Below are 16,629 nucleotides of genomic sequence, written 5' to 3' on the forward strand. Positions count from 1 at the left end.
TGTCGCCACCGGCGTCAACCTTGTGTGAATGCTGTGATATATCACAGCATCTTATTCCTGTCGGCTAAATTTCGCGTCTGTAGCACGTCATCTTCATGGTGTAGCAATTTTAATGGCCAGTTGTGTAGTTTCCGAACATATAACTATATCAATTTTCTTTCTGTTTTCATCGGAACTGCTTGCTGCAAATATATGTGAAGCTTTTTTGTAAACGCTCTAAATAATTCTCATGCTTTCATCCAGTCACTTGAGAACATCCGCTTCCTGCCATGCGATGTACAGGTGATGCATAATAAATATTGCTGATGATGAACACGGAGATAAATTACATCGCCATTTGTCTGTGCAATAAAAAGGTATCGTAGTACTGGCATAGGACATTTGCGTATCTGAGAAAGTCGTGAACGTAAAATTATTAGCCCTCGATTTCTTAAGAATCTGGGATATTATTAGGGAGACATCATGGTGTATAATACTATTTCGAAAAAAAAAGTTTAGCTTTCTTTTAATGAGTGTGTGGCAATGGCTGCAATAACTGTCTAAGTCAAAAGTATCACTTTTTGCAGAGACGCTGTGAGTATGGATCTGTGTATCTGTGGGGAAAGTGACGAGGTACAAATTCAAAAGTTCAGGACTCGATCGTTAGGCGGTCCATAGACTTTTCTTATCACCATTTCTTTCACCAGTGATAATGATATTTTAAACTCTAAAATTAACTTACTAGGTAAGCAGTTCAGCTGCCAGAGGATGGCTAGGGCATACCACCTCCGATACAACCATGGCTAGTAAAGTATTGTACTGTTCAAACGAAATTTCAACCTGATGATAGAATTTCTTACTACTAGACGATGTGGGCCTTGGACTCCTGTGTGTTGTTATTTACTGCATATTTCTCTTTAAGTGCTTCTGTTATTTTTTTATTTTCAGTTCACCTTGCTTGCTGAATTTGCCTCGAATGTAGGGAAAATAACTTCGGTCCAAGACTTGATCATCGGGGGACCTCAAAAGTGGTATCTCCATATAGCATGTTTAGCATTCTGTTGTTCATCGTCGCCTTTTTTTGTATAAATCTCTAATACAGTTTATATTTCTCTTTGTTCCAGGTGAGTCTGCAGAGCTGGAATTATCATTTCAAGGATTCAGACCGAGGACTGATGTAACGTGAGTCAACTGCGCTGACAGCGCGTATCTCTGAGTTGTCAAGCTGTAGTTTCAGTTTTCTTCTTAAGACTTTCGTTCCATTACATTACCTTTAATTCACAAAGGAGGTGGTCAAATATTTTTAGGGCTCCATTCTTTTCATTTTCAGTTGCAAGAGTAGCCTTTAGTTGTAGATTATAGCGTTATATTTACGTGTGCTGCTATTATTTACAAATTTTGCCTGATTCTTCACATGAAACTTCATAACACTGTAACTGTACTGTAAGACCGTCGTTAGTGTGCCAAATTTTTTAAACAGTCTCCCACAAGAAGTTCCAGGATGAACACCACATGGCCGTCCGTTGTGACCGAGTGGTTCTAGGCGCTTCAGTCTGGAACCAACAATTACTCTTTGGGGGACATCAGATTTGACATTTCCATGTAGCATATTTGGCATTCCCTTGTTGGCGAGTCACAGTTAAATCAGTTTCTCGGCTGCAGTTATTGTTGTAACCACCAGAGGAAGAGCAGAAGAGTAGGCGGTGTTGTCAGGAGGTGGCGAGCTGTCGGGCAGACAGAGAAGCGGCCCTCGGGCTTCGATCCGGGGGCCAGGCCCTCGCGTGCCTTGGGGCCGTTACCGGGGACGCGGCGCGCTCTGTTTTATAATTAGGCGCCCCCGCCCCTGCCTCAGGTTGGCCCACCCCCGCACGCGGCATTGGCCCTGCTGCCGCCGCCGCCGCCTCCAACCACCCCCGCCGGTCACGGGACAAGACCACATCAGACGGCTTATGTAGCCAGCCGGCAACCGGTGCCGAACAACACTTTGGAACAAGTGATAGAATTCTGCTGCCTAGGAACTAGAGAGCGTTCCTAGCGCGACGAAAGTGCTGGCTCTGACGTTTTGCGGAAACCAATACATGTACTCGTAATTGTGTATTGTACGAGGTGCATTCAAGTTCTAAGGCCTTCGATTTTTTTTCTCCGGACTGGAAAGAGATAGAAACATGCGCATTGTTTTAAAATGAGGCCGCGTTCATTGTCAATACGTCTCAGAGATGGCAGCACCGTACGGCAGATGCAATTTTACCGCCAGCGGCGAGAATGAGAACTGTTTCAAATACTTAAAATGGCGACGTTTTCCTTACTTGAACAGCGTGCAATCATTCGTTTTCTGAATTTGCGTGGTGTGAAACCAATTGAAATTAATCGACAGTTGAAGGAGACATGTGGTGATGGAGTTATGGATGTGTCGAAAGTACGTTCGTGGGTGCGACAGTTTAATGAAGACAGAACATCGTGTGACAACAAACTGAAACAACCTCGGGCTCGCACAAGCTGGTCTGACGACATGATCGAGAAAGTGGAGAGAATTGTTTTGGGGGATCACCGAATGACTGTCGAACAGATCGCCTCCAGAGTTGGCATTCCTGTGGGTTCTGTGCACACAATCCTGCATGACGACCTGAAAATGCGAAAAGTGTCATCCAGGTGGGTGCCACGAATGCTGACGGACGACCACATGGCTGCCCGTGTGGCATGTTGCCAAGCAATGTTGACGCGCAACGACAGCATGAATGGGACTTTCTTTTCGTCGGTTGTGACAATGGATGAGACGTGGATGCCATTTTTCAATCCAGCAACAAAGCGCCAGTCAGCTCAATGGAAGCACACAGATTCACCACCACCTAAAAATTTTCGGGTAACCGCCAGTGCTGAAAAAATGATGGTGTCCATGTTCTGGGACAGCGAGGGCGTAATCCTTACCCATTGCGTTCCAAGGGGCACTACGGTAACAGGTGCATCCTACGAAAATGTTTTAAAGAACAAATTCCTTCCTGCACTGCAACAAAAACGTCCAGGAAGGGCTGCACGTTTGCTGTTTCACAAAGACAACGCACCCGCACATCGAGCTAACGTTACGCGACAGTTTCTTCGTGATAAAAACTTTGTAGTGATTCCTCATGCTCCCTACTCACCTGACCTGGCTCCTAGTGACTTTTGGCTTTTTCCAACAATGAAAGACACTCTCCGTGGCCGCTCATTCACCAGCCGTGCTGCTATTGCCTCCGCGATTTTCCAGTGGTCAAAGCAGACTCCTAAAGAAGCCTTCGCCGCTGCCGTGGAATCATGGCGTCAGCATTGTGAAAAATGTGTACGTCTGCAGAGTGATTACGTCGAGAAGTAACGCCAGTTTCATCGATTTCGGGTGAGTAGTTAATTAGAAAAAAAATCGGAGTCCTTAGAACTTGAATGCACCTCGTAACACTCCGTGTTCAGGCCACGAGTGGGGATCATCCGACCGCCGTGTCATCCTCAGTCGAGGATGCGGACAGGAGGGGTGTGGGGGTCAGCACACCGATCTCACGGTCATTATGATGGTATTCTTGACCGAAGCCGCTACTATTCGGTCGAGTAGCTCCTCAATTGGCATCAAGAGGCTCAGTGCATCCCGAAAAATGGCAACAGCGCACGGCGGCTTGTGTGGTCACCCGTCCAAGTGCGGGCCACGCCCGACAGCGCTTAACTTCGATGATCTCACGGGAACCGGTGTAACCACTGCGCGAAGGCCGTTGCCAGTAATTGTGTAGAGTCTACATATTTCACGCAAGTAAGAGATGATAGCGTTTTATATTTTTAAAGAATTGCAATCAGTTATATACAGGAAAGGTATACCGACAGGTCGTTTTGAAACATTTTTGCGTATCATCCCTCCCAATACCCACCCCAACTCTAGAGGTTTCAGGGGTACCTCAGAACTACAGTACTTGTACACGGACATTGAGTCATGTGTATACCAAATTTGGTTGAAAATGTCCCAGCCATTCCTCAGTTATACCTTTGCACGTCCTTTTGGTACCCTGCCCAACCTCCACCCTTATGGGAGTTAGGTGCTCCTTACCCCGACAGTGATGGACCTTAAGGTTGTAAGGTCACATTACTGCCGGGGTTTACGTAATCATTTTGACTGATCAGATCCATGAGCATGGTGCAATATGTTTTCGCCATTCGTGATGCCGTGTCCCAAGAGGACTGGGAGCCTGTTCACACAGCTCGCATATCTCAAGCCTGGTTTCGTGAGCACGAGGATGAACTGTCGCATAGCCCATGGCCACCGCAGTCCCCAGATCTCAATATTATTGAGTGCTTTTCGTCTACTTCGTAGAGAAGAGTGATGGCTGATCTTCGTCCATCTTCATCATGGCTACCTAAAATTGACACTATTTTAAATGATTATAGCACAGCCATCGTGCTTTTCTTTCAGGTTTTATTAGGCAAATCTAGATTTCAGCTAGTGCCTAGCCATTATCAGTGCACTCTTTCGTGGTATCAATCCATCTCCTAGTAAGTCAGTCCCCTGTTGTTCGGGCTTATGTCACAGTTCATTCAAGACTACTCTTGTACTCTTGACTACTCTTGAACTCTTGACTATGCTTGTACTCTTGACTACTCTTGTACTCTTGACTATGCTTGTACTCTTGACTACTCTTGTACTCTTGACTACTCTTGTACTCTTGACTACTCTTGTACTCTTGACTACTCTTGTACTCTTGAACGATCTCTGACAGAAGCCCGAACAACAGGGGACTGACGTACTTAGGACATGCATTGACACCATAAAGTAGTGCAAATGGTATGGCTCTGAGCACTATGGGACTTAACATATGAGCTCATCAGTCCCCTAGAAGTTAACTGCTTAAACATAACTAACCTAAGGACATCACACACATCCATGCCCGAGGCAGGATTCGAACCTGCGACCGTAGCAGTCGCGCGGATGCAGACTGAAGCGCCTGGAATCGCTCGGTCACACCGGCCGATGGTATCAATCCATCTCCTAGTAAGTCAGTCCCCTGTTGTTCGGCCTTCTGTCACAGTTTGTTCAAGACTACTCTTGTCATCTTGACTACTCTTGTACTCTTGACTACTCTTGTACTCTTGACTACTCTTGTACTCTTGACTACTCTTGTACTCCTGACTACTCTTGCACTCTTCACTACTCTTGTACTCTTGACTACTCTTGTACTCTTGAAGGATCTCTGACAGAAGCCAGAACAACAGGGGACTGACGTACTTAGGACATGCATTGACACCATAAAGTAGTGCAAATGGTATGGCTCTGAGCACTATGGGACTTAACATCTGAGGTCATCAGTCCCCTAGAAGTTAACTGCTTAAACATAACTAACCTAAGGACATCACACACATCCATGCCTGAGGCAGGATTCGAACCTGCGACCGTAGCAGTCGCGCGGATGCAGACTGAAGCGCCTAGAACCGCTCGGCCTCACCGGCCGGCTAATGCGTTTAAACGATCTTCATCAAACCCGAATGTCCTCCTGAACGTGGAGGGTCACTAATGCCAAAACGATCCTCTTTTACAACGAGAAAACGATTTACTTGCCGTGATGCGTTCAGTGGGATTATCCTCACGGACTACGTAAATGTTTCTGACTGCCTCCGCTGCTGCGACCCCTGTATTGAACTCAAACAGAAGAATATCTCGGAAATGTTCCAATTTCTCCATTTGACATTCCATTTTCTAGCATCCACAGTTCCCTTTACTATCCCCGTACGACATATGACAGTATGTAAATTGAAACAGCGGTAGTACACTACAAATAAGACATGACAATTCATAAATGAACGCATAACACCATATCAACACAAAACAAAAAACTCTACGAACTTATGCACCAAGCTACGATGTATGTTATTGCGTAAAGCTTATACCAGCGGCACTAAACGACCCTGGGCAGGAACAACGTGTGTACACTTCGCGCAGGATCGCGTGCTGTGCTGCAGTTAGCGTGACCCGAGGGGAAGGCCTGCTTTATAATTAGCAAGAGGCTGCCCGGTCTGCGTACGCCATGTTTTTCCGGACTCTGTGCGTAAGCGCCGGCGGCGTTGCGAGTGCAGCGCAAATCCCGCGTGGGAATCTCTCGCATCTGCTTGTCCGCGCACGACGCCCGCCGTGTTTCACAAGGGCGGCTTGCCGCCGCGCGAGCGACCGAAACGTAATCCCTTTATCTCTGGTCGGTTCTTTTCAAAGAAGTAACCGTGAACGCATGGTACAAATATATTTCAAGATTTAACCACGAGCAAAATTCAGTAATTCTTCTTACTGACTACTATCCGCGAGTGTTTCCGTGCTGTTACAGCATCCTCAGTGGCATCCTCTTTGTTTCACTAGTCATGATCAGTTGTTTAGTTTTCTGTCTTCAGAACTACTGGCCATATTTTAGTACTGTGTCCCTCATCGAAACTGCTACAGTGCATTTCACACTTCGCAAGCGCGCATCTGCAGCTGCTACGGAATAAGCACCGGCAGTAACTCCCTCGGCAGATACCGTGTTAGGTTTCTGCGCGCCTGCCCTAAATTGCGGTACAAACTGTGATCAGATGCTACTCAGTTAGGCTATTTTCATGTACAGAAGCAGCTCAAAACGCGGCCAGAGCAGCCCGATGCCTTCTGAACACATTGTAAGTACACGAGCTCATGAATTTTTAATTTTGTCCGAGTGGGGACAAGTTATTTCTGGCGTTCCACAGGGTTCAATTCTGGTAGCACTACAGTTCTTTCCAAAATAAATATTTCACGCCGCTGATTTGTAACTTCCTGGCAGATTACAACTGTGAGGTGGAATGGGCCTCGAACCTTTGCCTTCTTGAAATTGTATTCCGACTACTGTCTTCTAACTCTCGAACTAATGTTGTCTGTTTGCGAACACGTTATCTTGTAAAATCGTCCAAAGACGAAAATGTCACAGACGTAGATCTGAAGAACGGTGGAAGGGGAAGGGGGGGACGACGACGACGACGACATCCGACTTCACTGTAGTTACGTGACAAGAAATAAAAACACTTACAGCCGTCCTTATGATTTTATTTTATCTTGTCGCTACCAGTTTCGACGCTTCATTGCGTCATCTTCATGCTTTTTTGATGCGTTACAGGTTGATGCGATCCCTATGCACAGCCGATCAGTTGCCTGCATTACTGGATTCGCAGATAATCTGAAACATACGTGTCAGCACTCCAACCATCAACTACCAACTCGGCAGTTGATGGTTAGAGTGCTGACACTGGCAGCTGATGGGGATCGTATTAACCTGTACCGTATCAAAACAGCCTGAAGATGACGCAATGAAGCGTCGAAACAGCTAGCGATAAAATAAAATAAAATCATCAGGACGGCTGTAGGTGTTTTTATTTTTTGTCACGATAGTAAACGGCCGTCGTCCCAGAGACCTCCTGCTAAAAGGATGGACATGCAAAAACACTGTGTTACTGTTTTTTTCTGAGTACTTTATAGATGCGAAGATTACAGCTAGACACCAACATGAGATCTTGGCTGCCAAATATACTTAATTTAAAAAAATGAAGTCGCTGTGCCGGCCGGGGTGGCCGAGCGGTTCTAGGCGCTACAGTCTGGAACCGCGCGACCGCTACGGTCGCAGGTTCGAATCCTGCCTCGCGCATGGATGTGTGTAATGTCCTTAGGTTAGTTAGGTTTAAGTAGGTCTAAGTTGTAGGGGACTGATGAGCACAGAAGTTAAGTCCCATAGTGCTCAGAGCCATTTTTGAAGTCGCTGTGTAACTGAAGACGGTGCGTTGTTTGTTTTTTTTTTTTTTTTTGGCTTTTTCGAAGCTGGTGTTCAAGGGTCTCCTCTTTAATTTTTTTTATGAACACACCACCATTTGACTGTACTGTTGTTTATTTGATTACGTCCCAGGTTTCGGCTTGTTATGCCATTTTCAAGTGATTTGGTTTATCAGAATGAGATTTTCAATCTGCAGCGGAGTGTGCGCTGATATGAAACTTCCTGGCAGATTAAAACTGTGTGCGCCGACCGAGACTCGAACTCGGGACCTTTGCCTTTCGCGGGCAAGTGCTCTACCATCCGGCCGTGAGTCGTGCTTGGGTAGCTCAGATGGTAGAGCACTTGCCCGCGAAAGGCAAAGGTCCCGAGTTCGAGTCTCGGTCGGCGCACACAGTTTTAATCTGCCAGGAAGTTCGATTTGGTTTATGTCATTAACATATACTGCATGACATCAGGCTCAAAATTAGCCATAAATTATGATCTTGATGTCCTGTAATATATGTTAATGACGTAAACGAAATCACTTGAAAATGGAATGACAAGCCGAAACCTGGATCGTAATCAAATAAACAACAATACAGTCATATGGCGGGGTATTCATTTAAACATTATTGTACGACTGTTGCTTCGCAATATCAAGGACTGTTTACTTTCATTTGTGAATGGTGCGGTGACGCACGGCGCTTCGTCGCATTTCCACAGGTGGCAGCAGTTGTAGAACGCAGAGTGGGCTGGTACGTAATTTCCCTCTGGCCAGCTCGGGGTGACTGATGACACCTGTCGTCGGACCTTTGTTGTCCAGACTAATGGCGGAAGCAGGCAGTTCTCGCGTGTCGCGGGCGGCGACGGGGTGGGTTTCCGATGTCTTCATTAGCGCGGATTTGCGGCAAGAAGGGGACGTGGGCGGAAATGAGAGGACATTTATATTTTTTCCCTCGAGCTGTGAGGGTAGCTGGCGACCGGAAGTCCGGTCTTAATGCCCGGCACGCGACCCCTGGTGGTCGCCCACGCACCTGAGCTTCCCGGCTGTGTGTGGATTTGTTAGCGGGGCAAGTAAGGTGACTGTGTGATTGCGGGAAGCCGTATTTACTTCTGAGGGTTGTGCAAGTGAGGTAGGTTGGGGCTTGACAGCTGGGAGAGGTCGCGAGCGATGTTGATGATGATGATGATGATGTTTGGTTTGTGGGGCGCTCAACTGCGTGGTTATCAGCGCCCGTACAATTATCCAATCTTTGCTCAGTCCAATTTCGCCACTTTCCTGGATGATGATGAAATGATGAGGACAACATAAACACCCAGTCATCTCGAGGCAGGTGAAAATCCCTGACCCCGCCGGGAATCGAACCCGGGACCCCGTGCTCGGGAAGCGAGAACGCTACCGCGAGACCACGAGCGGCGGACGCGAGCGATGTTGCCTGATGGCGCTCGTGTGTGCTGACGCTGAGGTATTCACAAAGTGCGATTTTCTGTACGGGAGACGCAGCACTGCAAACACTCGCAGACGGCGATGCGGTTACGAGAAGCCATATTTACTTCAGGGAGCTGCGCGAGTGAAACAGTTTCGTCAGCGACAGCTCGGAGAGGGTGTCAATGACGTTGCCATGTGGTTTGCGTGCACACTGCTAGTGTCGAATTTCGAAAGAGCCCATTTTTGTGCGGAGAAAAGGTAACACTGCTGGTATTTGTAGCCGGAGATGAACAGATAATATTTATTAATAAGGGCCCTCCCACTCGTTCGACCAGTTTCACAAGCGGACGACGAAAAACACATTTTAATTAAGCTGGCTGATTCTTGTGATTTTCAGTGTGCTGAATCCTCATGTGATAACAAAACGGACGTTTCACCCATCACATCTCTGCAGTTAACATTCAGTATGATACAAGTGATTCATAAACAACAATATTATATTATACTCACTAAACCAACACCTTATTTAATTAGTGGATCCTGTTATTACACGTAACAAGCAGCTTATACTAGTTGGTTAATGGCACTTGCTATGGACAGGGTTAATCTAACTATTTGACTACACTGGGTTATTCTAATACTAACTACCATACATTCAGTATGTACAAATACACTTACAGAGGCTTCATACATAATTTTTATAGAGTTGCTGTTAAAAACAGTATCAAGACGAAATTTCAATGATCGCGGTCGTGCTAATTAGCGTAGACAGCCGTGGTCGTCCAACTACGGCCCGCGGGCCGCATGCGGCGAAAATCGAGTATTCGTTGCGCCCAAAAGTTCTCAGCCATATTTTGTAATAATATGCATCTGGCAACTAACAGCCGAATCGAGCTAGCATTAAGAGGTTCTTAAAAAGGTACGTTTGCTGTGCAGTAACAAACAAAAATTGTTACGGACGGAGTAATATTTTTAAGATGTGCTTAATTTTATTTGACGTCACTGAATTCGGCCGTGCCAGCCACTGTGGCCGAGCGGTTCTAGGCACTTCAGTCCGGAATCGCGCTGCTGCTACGGTCGCAGGTTCGAATGTTCAAATCCTGCCTCGGGCATGGATGTGTGTGATGTATTTAGGTTGGTTAGGTTGAAGTAGTTCTAAGTCTAGTGGACTGATGACTTCACATGTTAAGTCCCATAGTGATACGAAACATTTGAATTCGGCTGTGGTCTAAGTAACGTTGGTCGCTTACTTCAGGGGCATAGGGGTAAGTAGTGCGACTACAGTGCGGTTAGAGAGTGTGGGAGGTGGAATGTTTGATTACTTGCGTTCCAGTACTGACGACTCACTGGCGTATGTGCCTCTTACCGGTCAGTTTCTGAGTATAAATTTTGACTCGAATGGAAGATGGATTCGTGAATTCGGGTTGCAAGACGGTTACCTTCAAATGCGGTACATACTTGCAGCAAGAAATGTGTATTTAAATTAACGATGTGGAAATACAGCGTAATGCGTAGAAGAAAATTTACATTTGAAATATTCAGTAAACATTTGTGATTGTGTCTATTATTGCACACAGTTTTAATCTGCCAGGAAGTTCCATATCAGCGCACACTCCGCTGCAGAGTGAAAATCTCATTCTGGAAACATCCCCCAGACTGTGGCTAAGCCATGTCTCCGCAATATCCTTTCTTTCAGGAGTGCTAATTCTGCATGGTTCGCAGGAGAGCTTCTGTAAAGTTTGGATGGTAGGAGACGAGGTACTGGCAGAAGTAAAGCTGTGAGGACGGGGCGTGAGTCGTGCTTGGGTAGCTCAGTTGGTAGAGCACTTGCCCGCGAAAGGCAAAGGTCCCGAGTTCGAGTCTTGGTCCGGCACACACTTTTAATCTGCCAGGAAGTTTCATATCAGCGCACACACCGCTGCAGAGTGAAAATCTCAATTAAACAACCGCTCACACGGACAGCAGAACAACACCTCGTCGGGCAACTACGGTGTCACAACTTCGAGGTCACTGAAGGTAGTAGAAACCTGGAGCAGAGAACAAAATTCAGATGGCTCTGAGCACTATGGGACTTAACTTCTGAGGTCATTAGTTCCCTAGAACTTAGAACTACTTAAACCTAACTAACCTAATGACATCACACACATCCACTACCGAGGCAGGATTCGAACCTGCGACCATAGCAGTAGAGCGCTTCCGGACTGAAGCGCCTATAACCGCTCGGTCAAAGCGGCCGGCAGCAGAGAACAGTCGAAAAGAAGTTGTCCCAATAGTGCCAACATTTAACTCACGCCCTTACTATAGTTAGCGTAGTGGGGGCTCATAACGTACTAATTTATATGCTGCAGGTTACGTATTAACAATACGATCGGTACATATGCTGCCCGAGATACTGCCCCGCAATGTCATTGTTGGCTCTTGTGAAAAATGTTTGGCGGCCACTGGTCTAGTCTCGCACAGCTTTAGTTAGACTCTCATGCCAAGCCGTTTGATATGGAACTATAACTCTTTATTGTTGTTTTGTACGGTCGCAGGTTCGAATCCTGCCTCGGGCATGGATGTGTGTGATGTCCTTAGGTTACTTAGGTTTAAGTAGTTGTAAGTTCTAGGTTACTGATGACCTCCCATAGTTAAGTCCCATACTACTCAGAGCCATTTGAACCATTTTCATTTGTTGTTATTTTGGTCTTCAGTCCTGTGACTGGTTTGATGTAGCTCTCCATGCTACTCTCTCCTGTGCAAGTTTCTTCATCTATCAGTACCAATTGCAACTTACATCCTTCTGAAACTGCTTGGTTTATTCATTTCTTGGTCTCCCTCTACGATTTTTACCCTCCACGCTGCCCTCCAATACTAAACTGGTGATCCCTTGATGCCTCAGAACATGTCCTACCAAAACCGATCTCTTCTTCTAGTCAAGTTGTGCCACAAACTTCTCTTCTCCCCAATCCTGTTCAATACTTCCTCATTAGTTATGTGATCTACCCATCTAATCTTCAGCATTCTTCTGTAGCACCACATTTCGAAAGCTTCTAATCTCTTCTTGTCCAGACTATTAATCGTCCATGTTTCACTTCCATATATGGCTACACTCCATAGAAATACTTTCGGAAACGGCTTCCTGACTCTTAAATCTATACTCGATGTTAACAAATTTGTCTTCTTCAGATATGCTTTTCTTGCCATTGCCAGTCTACATTTTATATCCTCTCTACTTCTACCATCATGAGTTAGTTTGCTCCCCAAATAGCAGAACTCCTTTACTACTTTAAGTGTCTTATTTCCTAATCTAATTCCCTCAGCATCACCCGACTTAGTTCGACTACATTCCATTATCCTTGTTTTGCTTTTGTTGATGTTCATCGTATATCCTCCTTTCAAGACACTATCCATTCCGTTCAACTGCTCTTCCAAGTCCTTTGCTGTCTCTGACCGAATTACAATGTCATCGGCGAACCTCAAAGTTTTTATTTCCTCTCCATGAATTTTAATACCTACTCCGAACTTTTCTTTTGTTTCCTTTATTGCTTGCTCAATATACAGATTGATTAACATCGGGGATGGGCTACAACCCTGTGTCACTCCCTTCCCAACCACTGCTTCCCTTTCATACCCTTCGACTCTTATAACTGCCATCTGGTTTCTGTACAAATTGTAAATAGCCTTTCGCTCCCTGTGTTTGACCCCTGCCACCTTCAGAATTTGAAAGAGAGTAATCCAGTCAACACTGTCAAAAGCTTTCTCTAAGTCAACAAATGCTAGAAACGTAGGTTTGCCTTTCCTTAATCTAACTTCTCAGGTAAGTTGTAGGGTAAGTATTGCCTCACGTGTTCCAATATTTCTGCGGAATCCAAACTGATCGTCCCCGAGGTCGGCTTCTACTAGTTTTTCCATTCGTCTGTAGAAAATTCGCGTTAGTATTTTGCAGCCGTGACTTATTAAACTGATAGTTCGGTGATTTTCACATCTGTCAACACCTGCTTTCTTTGGGATTGGAATTATTTATATATAGTCTTTATATACATTTCCAAATTTAGTAAGATTCTTTCACTACGAGGAGACGACTAAACGGATGATCCATCCTCGCGTGCATTCCTCGCGGTGGCGAGTGATAAATCCCGACGCCAGGGCGCAGTGCCGTCGCCGTGCAAAGGGGCAGCGCAGACGCCCGACGCGCCACGCCACGCCGCGGCCGCCGCTGGAACTAATCAGATTGCGCCCCTTTCAGCGCCCTGCCCCCCCCCCCCCCCGCCGTGTCCCCTCACCATCCCCGGAAACGCACACCCAGCCTTTTTCGCCCTCCTTTTCTCCCCCCTCCCTCACCGTGGCACGCTCGCCCGCTGGTAGCGGGATTTCTTCGTTCGCGGCTGATGCCGCAGCTTTCTGTCCGCGCGAAGAAGTTTTCGCCGGGACAGGCGCCAGTAATCGGGTTGGGCGACAAAACAAAGACGCCGAGAGGGCTCTCAGTTTAATTGCAGCGCTTCTCGGAACGCGCGGCGTCGGACCTGAGTAGCGCGGATTCTAACGGGACTAGCACGCAGTTCGATGAACCTTAACGCCAACCCGTGAACACGAAAACAATCAAGAAATGAATTTTCCACCTTCATAAAAACTCTTTAACAAACATTCCGAAGAAACCGACCCCTGTAAAGATGGTTTCGGGGATACTCCAACAGAGAATATAGGGCCACTGATGTTTACGATATACATAGGAGAGGGGTTCAATAAATAATGTCAGCTTTTATTCTGAACGCAGGATTTCAATACACCATATTATTCCCCCACTCTCTTTGAATACAAAAGCCTACTTCTCGAAGCCGGCCGGGTGGCCGAGTGGTTCTAGGCGCTACAGTCTGGAGCTGCGTGACCACGTGACCGCGCGACCGCTACGGTCGCAGGTTCAAATCCTGCCTCGGGCATGGATGTGTGTGATGTCCTTAGGTTTGTTATGCCCGCATGGTAGCACTCCACTGGTCGACATCGAAGCCGACATCTTGCTGCGTCTATGGTCTCTCCATCACTCACGTACTGCTCCCCACATCCTTCATTGGCTATACAGGTGGAAGTTGGAATGTACGAGATCCGGGCTGTAGGGTAGATGAGGGAGAACAGTCCAAAGAAGTTTTGTGACCTCCCCTCGGGTGTACAGAACCTATGAGGCCTTGCGTTGTCATGGAGATGGACGCCCAAACAGTTAAGTACGGATGGTCCTTCGTTGCTCTTTATGGTCTTCTGTTAGGCGGCTAGGAAGCCAGCGGGCATACACCTCTGAGTGCCCCAACTGGTGGACGAGTGTGTCAGCACTACCAACAGAGACGTCCAGTCGAGCAGCAAAGTGTTTGACTGTGATTGGTCGATCAGCTCGAATGAGAGTGTCCGCACGTTCCAACATTCCACGACTAACGGCTGTGTACAGGCGGCCGGCATGCGGACAGGTTTGCACGACTTTTTTGCGATGGTGACAGACGCATCGCCCAACGACTCACCGTGCTTTTGTTTACAGGCTGGTCTCCGTAGACATTGTGCAGGCGTCTATGAATATCCACGATGCCCTTGTTTCCCCTCCCCCCCCCCCCAAAAAAAAAAAAAAAGAAACGCAACGACAGCTCTCTGCTTGGAACGCACCATTGTTTGGGTCGCCATTTTGAAGGCTACCTACAGTGTCGCCAACTATCAAAATTTCATGAAACGCGCTAAAACGTTGTCCCACAACAAATTCTGCCATCTTTCGACCGAAATTGGGCGGGGAAAAATGTGTTGCTTCACTTATTGAAGGCCCCTAGTAAATTATTCATATTTTAATAGACGATGTATTTCAATCCCAGGGGTCTCATCTTCAGGTGAGTGATCAGTTTCGTCATTATTTTTTAATTTCTGTTACTACTGGTGTCGTTAAGAGTACATAGGCATATTACAAACTTGCACATTCTGATTACAATTTTTACAACATTAAAACAAGACCGAAAAATTACTTACGTAAGAATCCTTATTGACAGATTAAAACTCTGTGGCGGACGGAAACTCGAAATCGGGACCTTTGCCTTTTCGCGGGTAAGTGCTCTACCGACCTTCATTTTTGTTAATCTCATTTTGTTCATTATTGTTCGTTGTATTTGTTTGGGGCGGACGTCCCATGACACTTGTTCGAGTCCGTCGTTGATCCATTAACTCGGTCATTTTATTACAGAGGATAGCAATCCCTCTGACCGAATACGCTGAGCTACCGTGGCGGCTGCGATTTAGCTACCCAAGAACGACTCTCGACCCGTCCAAACAGCTGCAATTCTGCCAGTACTTCGTCTCTTACCTTCAAAACTTCACAAAAGCTCTTCTCTGATACCTCTTCCAGTAGCGCTAATTCTGCAAGGTTCGCAGAAGAGATTCTGTGAAGTTTGGAAGGTAGGAGACGAGGTAGTGGCAGAATTGAAGCTGTGGGGACGGGTCGAGAGTCGTGGTTCGGTAGTTCAGTCGGTAGAGCACTTGCCAGCGAAAGGCAAAGGTCCCGAGTTCGAGTCTCGGTCCGGCACACAGTTTTAATCTGCCAAGAAACTTTCATATCAGCGCACAATCCGCTGCAGAGTGACAATCTTCTGGAAATACTTACGTCTTTAAAGTAAAAGATAGATAGTTTTCAGCACGTATTGTATACGTTTCATCACACAGCGCATTTGTAAAAAATGGTTCAAATGGCTCTGAGCACTATGGGAGTTACCTGCTGAGGTTATCAGTCCCATAGAACTTAGAACTACTTAAACCTAACTAACCTAAGGACATAAACACACATCCATGCCCGAGGCAGGATTCGAACCTGCGTCCGTAGCAGTCGCGCGGTTTCAGACTGTAGCGCCTAGAACCGCTCGGCCACTCCGGCCGGCATTTGTGAAAAGAAAATTCCAAGTCAAAAGGAGAACTACCGTAAGGTACACCAAGAACATCGCAGCCGCTTCATAACTGCGCCTGCAATCTTCGAACTAGTAACGAACCTCTTGCAATATTGTGTGTCATCTCGCACCATTGATCGAATACTAGCAGCAGGTGGAATGGAGAATCACCATCTCTTTCGTAGGCTGCCGTTAACACCACAAGACAAACGACTGCGTTTACTTATAGAATACTGCCATCACCGGGAAACATGGACTGCTCATAAATGGCGTCGCATGTGTTCAGCGATGAATCGCCACTCTGCACTATTCCGGATAATCAACGTAGTCGAGTATGGCATGGACCGGAGGAGAGGATCCGTTTTTCGATGTTTTTCTTTTTTTTTTTTTTAAAGCTTAGCCGTGGTACTCCTTGCGCGATGGTGTGGGGAGCCCTTGAGTATGACTTCAGACGGAATCTGACAGCACAGTGGAACATCACGTACATCCTTCCTTCTCAGGTGTCACCTCTCACGCTACAGTTGCGTGGTCCCCTTTTTCAGCAGGTCAAAGCTCGTCCATACATGGTGTGGTGTCACCGCGAGACACCACACTTGCT

The sequence above is a fragment of the Schistocerca cancellata genome, chromosome 12, assembly GCF_023864275.1.
Source record: "Schistocerca cancellata isolate TAMUIC-IGC-003103 chromosome 12, iqSchCanc2.1, whole genome shotgun sequence".
Lineage (NCBI taxonomy): Eukaryota > Metazoa > Arthropoda > Insecta > Orthoptera > Acrididae > Schistocerca > Schistocerca cancellata.